General features: G+C 40.7%; 1 long non-coding RNA gene across 3 annotated transcripts; it reads right to left on the bottom strand.

Annotated features, from left to right (window-relative positions):
• Nucleotides 1–156: 156 nt before the first annotated feature.
• Nucleotides 157–5,493, bottom strand: LOC123729238 (uncharacterized). 3 transcript variants are annotated; one of them, XR_006760955.1, is made up of 5 exons: nucleotides 3,603–5,493; nucleotides 3,319–3,462; nucleotides 1,377–1,449; nucleotides 1,015–1,208; nucleotides 157–343 (listed from the first exon to the last, which is right to left on the bottom strand). It is a non-coding gene; the product is annotated as an uncharacterized lncRNA (long non-coding RNA). The 3 variants fall into 3 exon arrangements; XR_006760954.1 differs by having other exon boundaries at nucleotides 177–297; nucleotides 3,603–5,492; XR_006760953.1 differs by having other exon boundaries at nucleotides 162–1,208; nucleotides 3,603–5,492.
• Nucleotides 5,494–8,289: the final 2,796 nt, after the last annotated feature.

Raw genomic sequence — 8,289 nt, 5'->3', positions numbered from 1 at the left:
CCAATGATTTCGAGTCTGTATGTAGGCAGCAGCCTCTCTGTGTTAGTGAGGGCTGTTTAACAGTCTGTGATGGCCTTGAGATAGAAGCTGTTTTTCAGTCTCTCGGTCCCAGCTGATGCACCTGTACTGACCTCGCCTTCTGGATGGTAGCGGGGTGAACAGGCAGTGGCTCGGGTGGTTGTTGTCCTTGATGATCGTTTTGGCCTTCCTGTGACATTGGGTGCTGTAGGTGTCCTGGAGGACAGGTAGTTTGCCCCCAGTGATGCGTTGTACAGACCGCACCACCCTCTGGAGAGCCTTGCGGTTATGTTGGAGTGTTAGAAACAATGTAAGTTTCCAGAATCTAGAACAGGCACACGACACAAAAACAAATGGCTTCTATGGTACAATAACCAATGAACTAACAGATATTCAAATAAACTGTATATTTTGCCACTAGTCAGTAGTACTAATAGATATTTTGTTGTTGCTTGAATTCTTGCATTCCAAAGCATGGGATTTATTTAAAAAAGTTTGATAGAACCCTGGCTTGGGATGATAATTGACATTTGATGAACATTGTTGTGATTTTTATGACTGCCTATTAGTCATATAGAATCTAGGATGTGATGGGCAATTCAGGTTCAACTCAATTCTGAGTACATCAATTTTGGAACGCTTGCTTTCTACATCCACTGGATCAAAGGAAATAGTTGGACCACATGGTTATCATTTAAATTAAATACATTGACAATGTATTTGTAACAAGGCAAAAACGTTGTGCTTTTCTCATCTCTCCTCATTCAATATACAGTAAATTCCAATTATATTTTTTTTTGCTAGAGGCGTCTGTCGCCTCTAGCACGGAGATGCAGTGCCTTAGACCGCTGCGCCACAAGAGATGTCATACGCTAGAGTCGGTCCTAGGTGATACTGCCTCCTTCCCCAGTTGCAGCTCTCTATAGTCCAACCCATACCTCCCTGACCAGCACAAAACAAAATAAAGTTATTAATCACAATGACACTGTCCCTCACCCTGGGTTCGTAATCAGACTGGAGGTCAATGTTGAAGCCATCTGCCCACGCCCTTTGACAGGGTGACAGCATCACAGTCCTACATCTCATCCAGATGAAAGTCTTCCTCTGGGAAGTGCCCCACGGTCATTGTGAGGGGCCTGACAAACACACCGTACTTGTTCTCACAATCAAAGTATCACTTCTCCTTCACACTGTAAGGAAAGAGAGAGGAGACATCAAGTACATTTATGACAGAGAAACTCTGCACCTCTCCACATGTTTATTACCAGAAAGACAAGTCAAGATGTAAGGTATCTCTAAACAGTGAACATTTCAGACACCATGTGATGACGTCACAAAATTATGTCCGTTGCCCTCACCTGCCGTCATGTTTCCCAAGAGGCTCGTTACACTTCACTCCCACCCAATGACCTGGCTTGAAATCTACTATACCTGCAAGACAGAAAATAAGTTATGTTGGAAGGAGTGCCTTAAGTATTCATGCCCCTTGACTTATTCCCATGTTGTTGTGTTACAGCCCGAAAACATTGATTAAAAAAATTAAACCATATACCCCATAATGGAGAAAGTAAAAACCTGTTTAGACATTTTTTCTAATTTATTTAAAATGAAATACAGAAATCTCTCAAGAACATACACTACCATTCAAAAGTTTGGGGTCACTTAAATTGTTGTTTTTGAAAGAAAAGTAAATTTTTTGGTTCATTAAAATAAAAAAATTGATCAGAAATACAGTGTAGACATTGTTAATGTTGTAAATTACTATTGTAGTTGGAAACGGCCTATTTGTTATGGAATATCTACAAAGGCGTACAGAGGCCCATTATCAGCAACTTTCACTCATGTGTTCCAATGGCACGTTGTGTTAGCTAATCCAAGTTTATAATTTTAGAAGGCTAATTGATCAATTGTGCACCGGGGCCTCCATTCGATTCTGGTTAGAGCCATTTTGCGCTGTTCTGTGAAGAGAGTAGTACACAGCGTTGTACGAGATCTTCAGTTTACCAATTTATCGCATGGAATAGTCTTCATTTCTCAGAACAAGAATAGACTGACGAGTTTCAGAAGAAAGTCTTTGTTTCTGGCCATTTTAAGCCTGTAATCGAACCCACAAATGCTGATGCTCCAGATACTCAACTAGTCTAAAGGCCAGTTTTATTGCTTCTTTAATCAGAACAACAGTTTTCAGCTGTGCTAACATAATTGCAAAATGGTTTTTTTAAGATCAATTAGCCTTTTAAAATGATCAACTTGGATTAGCTAACACAACGTGCCAATGGAACACAGTGATGGTTGCTGATAATGGGCCTCTAAACGCCTATGTAGATATTCCATCAATTATTATTATAATATTTGTTTTAAATCTGCTGTTTCCAGCTACAATAGTCATTTACAACATTAACAATGTCTACACTGTATTTCTGATCAATTTGATGTTATTTTAATGTACAAAAAATGTAACTTTTCTTTCAAAAACAAGGGCATTTCTACGTGACCCCAAACTTTTGAACGGTACGTGGTGAGTTGATGCCTATTTCAGCTACTTTGTATGCGTTGTTTGTTGGCCACCTTGCACTTTACAAAGTTTATGGAACAGATTCTGGAACGTTCCACAAATTATACCCAACCATGCTGTGGTCAGCAATCATGTGAGTGTTGAAATCGCTTGTGGGGGGCGTAAGGGGTCAGCAGGGGGAGGAGGGATCAGCAGGGGAGGCACTGGGGTCTTAGTCTGGCTTTAAACGTACTCTTGAAAGTTGTAATAGTAGAATGCACAAGGTTAAATTTCAAAATTGGGTAGTGCCTCATCAGTTGTTCTTGTCATGTTAATCATTGCGTGCATTAGAGAGCTATTTATAACTTGTCACAAATGTCCAGATCAACTAGCCCATGTCAACTAATGTTTTTGTAAATTTTATTTAGGTTTAGCCCATAGATATTGTTGTAATTTTTTTGTCACTCAAATACAGACATGGCAAAATGTATAGAACTGCCAAAAAAAACAGCAAATTATTATTTGCACCCTATGACAAAATGTGTAAAATAGCAGGAAATAAGCTTTAAACCTGCAAAATTCTCTCCACCAATTAGAGGGGTGTGAACAGTGTGCCGTGAACAGCGCTTGTGCCCATTGAAATAGAAGTGGCGTGCGCAGGATGTTCCCCAATGCTGAAAGGGGGGCCCAGAGTGAAAAAGTTTGGGAACCCCTGGGTTGAGAGACCCTATTGTGAACAATTCTAAACAGGGGACATACCCAGTGGGTGTCATGTGAGCAGTGTTTCAGAGCACAGAAGTACATACATTAATTTTGCAGTCATCATGCACAGGGTAGGAACCTAGCAGGGCCTCGTTGTCGTCCAGTTTCTGCATGAACTTGTCGGTGGTGCTGAAAAGCTGCAGTTCCATACTGGAGGCCGGGGTACCCACAACCATCTCTAATTTACCCTGGAGGAAAATGTAGACAGTGAGAAACTGCATCACATGGCCACAGGCTGTGCTGCAATGGCAGCAGGAAGAGGGGTAATACATTACTACGTTTCAGAGGCACGAAGACCAATTAGACATGACCATCAACATTTAGCTACCTTGGATTTGGCGATGGTGATTCCCTTGTTGCATCGTTTATTCTCCTCGAACGAACTGATGGTACTGGTCAAACGCACCGACACCGTGTGATTGGTGATCAGTCACGCCATTGTCCATTTTCAAGTTTTCGTTTCGCCGGTGTTTAATTTGCTCAGGCAACATTGACCACTTCATAAAACACAACAGTTAGCCAGCTAGCTAGCATTGTTACCCGATTAAATAGTACACAACTAGTTAAAGTTTTGAAATAGCAACGTTAGTAGCACGCACTCAGCAAGTTATACACACTAAGCTAACGTGAGTCCTTCCAGTTCCAGCTTGTTCCCTCACAAATATTTACATGTTCTTTTGCGCTTTTCTCTGTAAACAAGTTTCTACTATCAGTTCACTGGGTGTTTTTAGACTAAATCAATGCAGGTACCATGTGCTGTATAATCTCAGTGAACGATGTCACAGCTCCTGCTACGCCCAGTTCTGGCAGTTTATACCCGCCCACAAACACAGTGAACCTAGTCATGTCGTTAAAATGTCGGGTGGATATTTAGGTTGACCAATTGGGTAGCACATTTCTAAGACGTCGTAACAGAAAGAAAGGCTTTGGGATGCCAATCATGTTGACGGAGGGGGACTTTCGTGATTAGTAACCAATCATCAATGTTGGGATTAAGGCTGGGTTTTGGTGAAAGTGCCAAACCAAAATTACGGAAGTACCAACTGTCTCCACGTAGTCGCGCCATAAACCATGGTATAAAGCCCATATTGTTACCTTTGTAACAAAGTCATGCAACGTTAGCTATATACCTTGTTACAAACAATGTTCAATTGTGATAAGAGCATTTTTTATTAGCGCATTGAATGATTTTGAAGTTAGTCTGTTGATTTAATTGAAAGAAACAAAATATTTTATTTTCATTTTGTCAAGTGTAGAATAAGATCAAAATGTCCTTCCGTGCTAAGGTGCTCACTGCTCTGTGACATATTAATCACAGGGAGAAAGAGACACATGGTTACCTTTGAAAAGTTATTACCAGGCCTTGCCTTTGACATATAATGGTTGTCTACTCCAATATCTACTCATTGATTTATGAATGGGAAATAAATGGATCAGACAGGAACATAAAATAACATCTGTGCATCAAATTAGAATTTAGGACTGAGAGAAGAAAAGAGAAGATCAAAGAAAGGACTATGGGGTGCAGCCAGAAGACAGACAGCTTCCCCACTACCCTCACCCCCAGATGAAAAGTTTACATTCCTGTTTCAAGCTGAGATGGGGGTGTTTGGCCTTACCTCATTACACTCTGTCTTTCTGCACATCCAGGTGTACGTGCTGCTGTTCACAGTAGGTCACAGCTCTCTCTCTCTCAATCATAAAGTAAAACTCTCTCCGTCACACACATACCATCTCTCTCACCTGGTCACACCCTTAATTCTCCGGGGAACTCGTAAAAGACAGGCAAAATAAAGTCACAAATGCGCACATTGTCTGACATTCTTCTATTTAGACAAACCAATCAAACTAGCTCTTGTGCCAACCCCACTGTCAGAAACATGGACACATGGGTTCATTTTCAATGAACATAACAATTCTGCATATTTTAACTCTAAAACATTCACATCGTGGTGTGTGTTGCACTGGGAGTATTTGCATAAAGAAACAATACCAGGTGCCCATTCAGATGCCAGCTGAGGAACTGGAGAGACAACTATCAACCATCTAAAGTCTAAACACACAGCAAAGAAAGAAGAAACAGTACACGGACAGAGGCGGTGCAGGGCCAAGTTTACCAGTAGAACTATCTTACAGATGGCAAGAGCTGATCCTGCTCAATCAACTGTTCATGTGAAATCAGACTGAGATCAGTAAACAAATGGACACATCTACAGTGCATTCGGAAAGTATTCAGACTCCTTCACTTTCTCCACATTTTGGTACGTTACAGCCTTATTCTAAAATTGATTAAATTGTTTTTTTTACTCATCAACCTGCACACAATACCCCATAATGACAAAGCCAAAAAAATAATCTGAAATGTCACATTTACATAAGTATTCAGACCCTTTACTCAGTACCTTCTTGAAGCACCTTTGGCAGCGATTACAGCCTCGAGTCTCCTTGGGTATGACACTACAAGCTTGGCACACCTGTATTTGGGGAGTTTCTGCCATTCTTCTCTGCAGATCCTCTCAAGCTCTGTCAGGTTGGATGGGGAGCGTCGCTGCACAGCTATTTTCAGGTCTCTCCAGAGATGTTCGATTGGGTTCAAGTCCAGGCTCTGGCTGGGCCACTCAAGGACATTCAGAGACTTGTCCCGAAGCCACTACTGCGTTGTCTTGGCTGCCTACATAAAGCTGTCCCAACACAGCAGAGTCCCAATAGCAGTCTCTACACCTTACCACTGCTACATCTGGGAATCAGTGAAGCCTTGTCTGATATGACTGACTTGCTTAAACAAATGTGGTTTCTACTGACAACTGAGATGTACAAACTATGGCATAAGGGGACGACAAGCGGATAAGAGGCAATCCGTAATTTCGATTAAGACATTAATGAGCGAGCTAGAATGGACGTAGTCAATATAATTATTTGTTCACCACTTTTGATATGTACAGCGACAAAATTCAGAACATGGGCCGTTCTTACAGTGTTCTCCCTGTACACCAAGTCAGAACCGTAGGATAAATAAATGGGGCATATAAGCAGACAATGAATGCTCTTACAATATTCTGTGATTACATTTCTCTAAAACAGGTTATAGGCAGTATGTGCACCTCCAAGTCAGAACAGTAGGTGAAATTCAGAGGTGAAAATAGACCCCACATTTAGGAGCTGCCTTACTCAAGAAAGCATGTTTGTATGGAGGCTTTATTAACTCAATTATATACAGTTGAAATCAGAAGTTTACATAAACTGAGTTTAAATGTATTTGGCTAAGGTGTTTCACAATTCCTGACATTTAATCCAAGTAAAAATTCCCTGTCTTAGGTCAGTTAGGATCACCACTTTACTTTAAGAGTGTGAAATGTTAGAATAATAGTAGAGAGAATGATTTATTTCAGCTTTTATTTCTTTCATCACATTCCCAGTGGGTCAGAAGTTTACATACACTCAATTAGTATTTGGTAGCATTGCCTTTAAATTGTTTAAAATGGGTCAAACTTTTCAGGTAGCCTTCCCACAATAAGTTGGGCGAATTTTGGCCCATTCCTCCTGACAGAGCTGGTATAACTGAGTCAGGTTTGTAGGCCTCCTTGCTCGCACATGCTTTTTCAGTTCTGCCCACAAATTTTCTATAGGATGAGGTCAGGGCTTTGTGATGGACACTCCAATACCTTGACTTTGTTGTCCTTAAGCCATTTTGCCACAACTTTGGAAGTATGCTTGGGGTTATTGTCCATTTGGAAGACCCATTTGCAACCAAGCTTTAACTTCCTGACTGATATCTTGAGATGTAGCTTCAATATATCCACATCATTTTCCTTCCTTCCTTATGACGCCATCTATTTTGTGAAGTGCACCAGTCCCTCCTGCAGCAAAGCACCCCCACAACATGATGCTGCCACCCCAGAGGTTCATGGTTGGGATGGTGTTCTTTGGCTTGCAAGTCTCCCCCTTTTTCCTCCAAACATAATGATCGTCATTATGGCCGAACAGTTCTATTTTTGTTTCATCAGACCAGAGGACATTTCTCCAAAAAGTGCAGTTGCAAACCGTAGTCTGGGTTTTTTATGGTGGTTTTAGAGCAGTGGCTTATTCCTTGCTGAGCGGCCTATTAGGTTATGTCGATATAGGAACCGTTTTACTGTGGATATAGATACTTTTGTACCAGTTTCCTCCAGCATCTTCACACGGCCATTTGATGTTGTTCTGTGATTGATTTGCACTTTTCGCACCAAATTACATTCATCTCTAGGAGACACCTTCCTGAGCGGTATGACGGCTGCGTGGTCCCATGGTGTTTATACTTGCGTACTATTGTTTGTACAGATGAACATGGTACCTTCAGGCATTTGGAAATTTCTCCCAAGGATGACCCAAACTTGTTGAGGTCTACAATTGTTTTTCTGAGGCCTTGGCTGATTTATTTTGATTTTCCCATGATGTCAAGCAAAGACGCACTGAGTTTGAAGGTAGGCCTTGAAATACATCCACAGGTACACCTTCAATTGCCTCAAATTATGTCAATTAGCCTATCAGAAGCTTCTAAAGCAATGACATCATTTTCTGGAATTTTCCAAGCTGTTTAAAGGCACAGTCAACTTAGTGTATGTAAACTTCTGACCCACTGGAATTGTGATACAGTGAATTATAAGTGAAATAATCTGTCTATCAACAAATGTTGGAAAAATTGCACAAAGTAGATGTCCCAACTGACTTGCCAAAACTATAGTTTGTTAACAAGAAATTTGTGGAGTGGTTGAAAAACGAGTCTTAACAACTCCAACTTAAGTGTATGTAAACTTCTGACTTCAACTGTATATATTTTTCATTACATTGCTTGCAAACTGATATGTGACACGTATTAATGCCAAAATAACATTGAAACAGGCAACCCCAATTTTTTTTTACAATAAATTACTTCATTTATATTATTTTTTGTGGTAAAAACAGAGCTCACCTGCCCTGAATGATGGGTAGCCACTGCACCTGAGCTTAATTTCCAGTCTCATAGCAAATTTGTTTTA

Source organism: Salmo salar, chromosome ssa20 (genome assembly GCF_905237065.1).
Source record: "Salmo salar chromosome ssa20, Ssal_v3.1, whole genome shotgun sequence".
Taxonomy (NCBI): Eukaryota; Metazoa; Chordata; class Actinopteri; order Salmoniformes; family Salmonidae; genus Salmo; species Salmo salar.
This window is presented reverse-complemented; position numbering and strand designations above follow the sequence as displayed.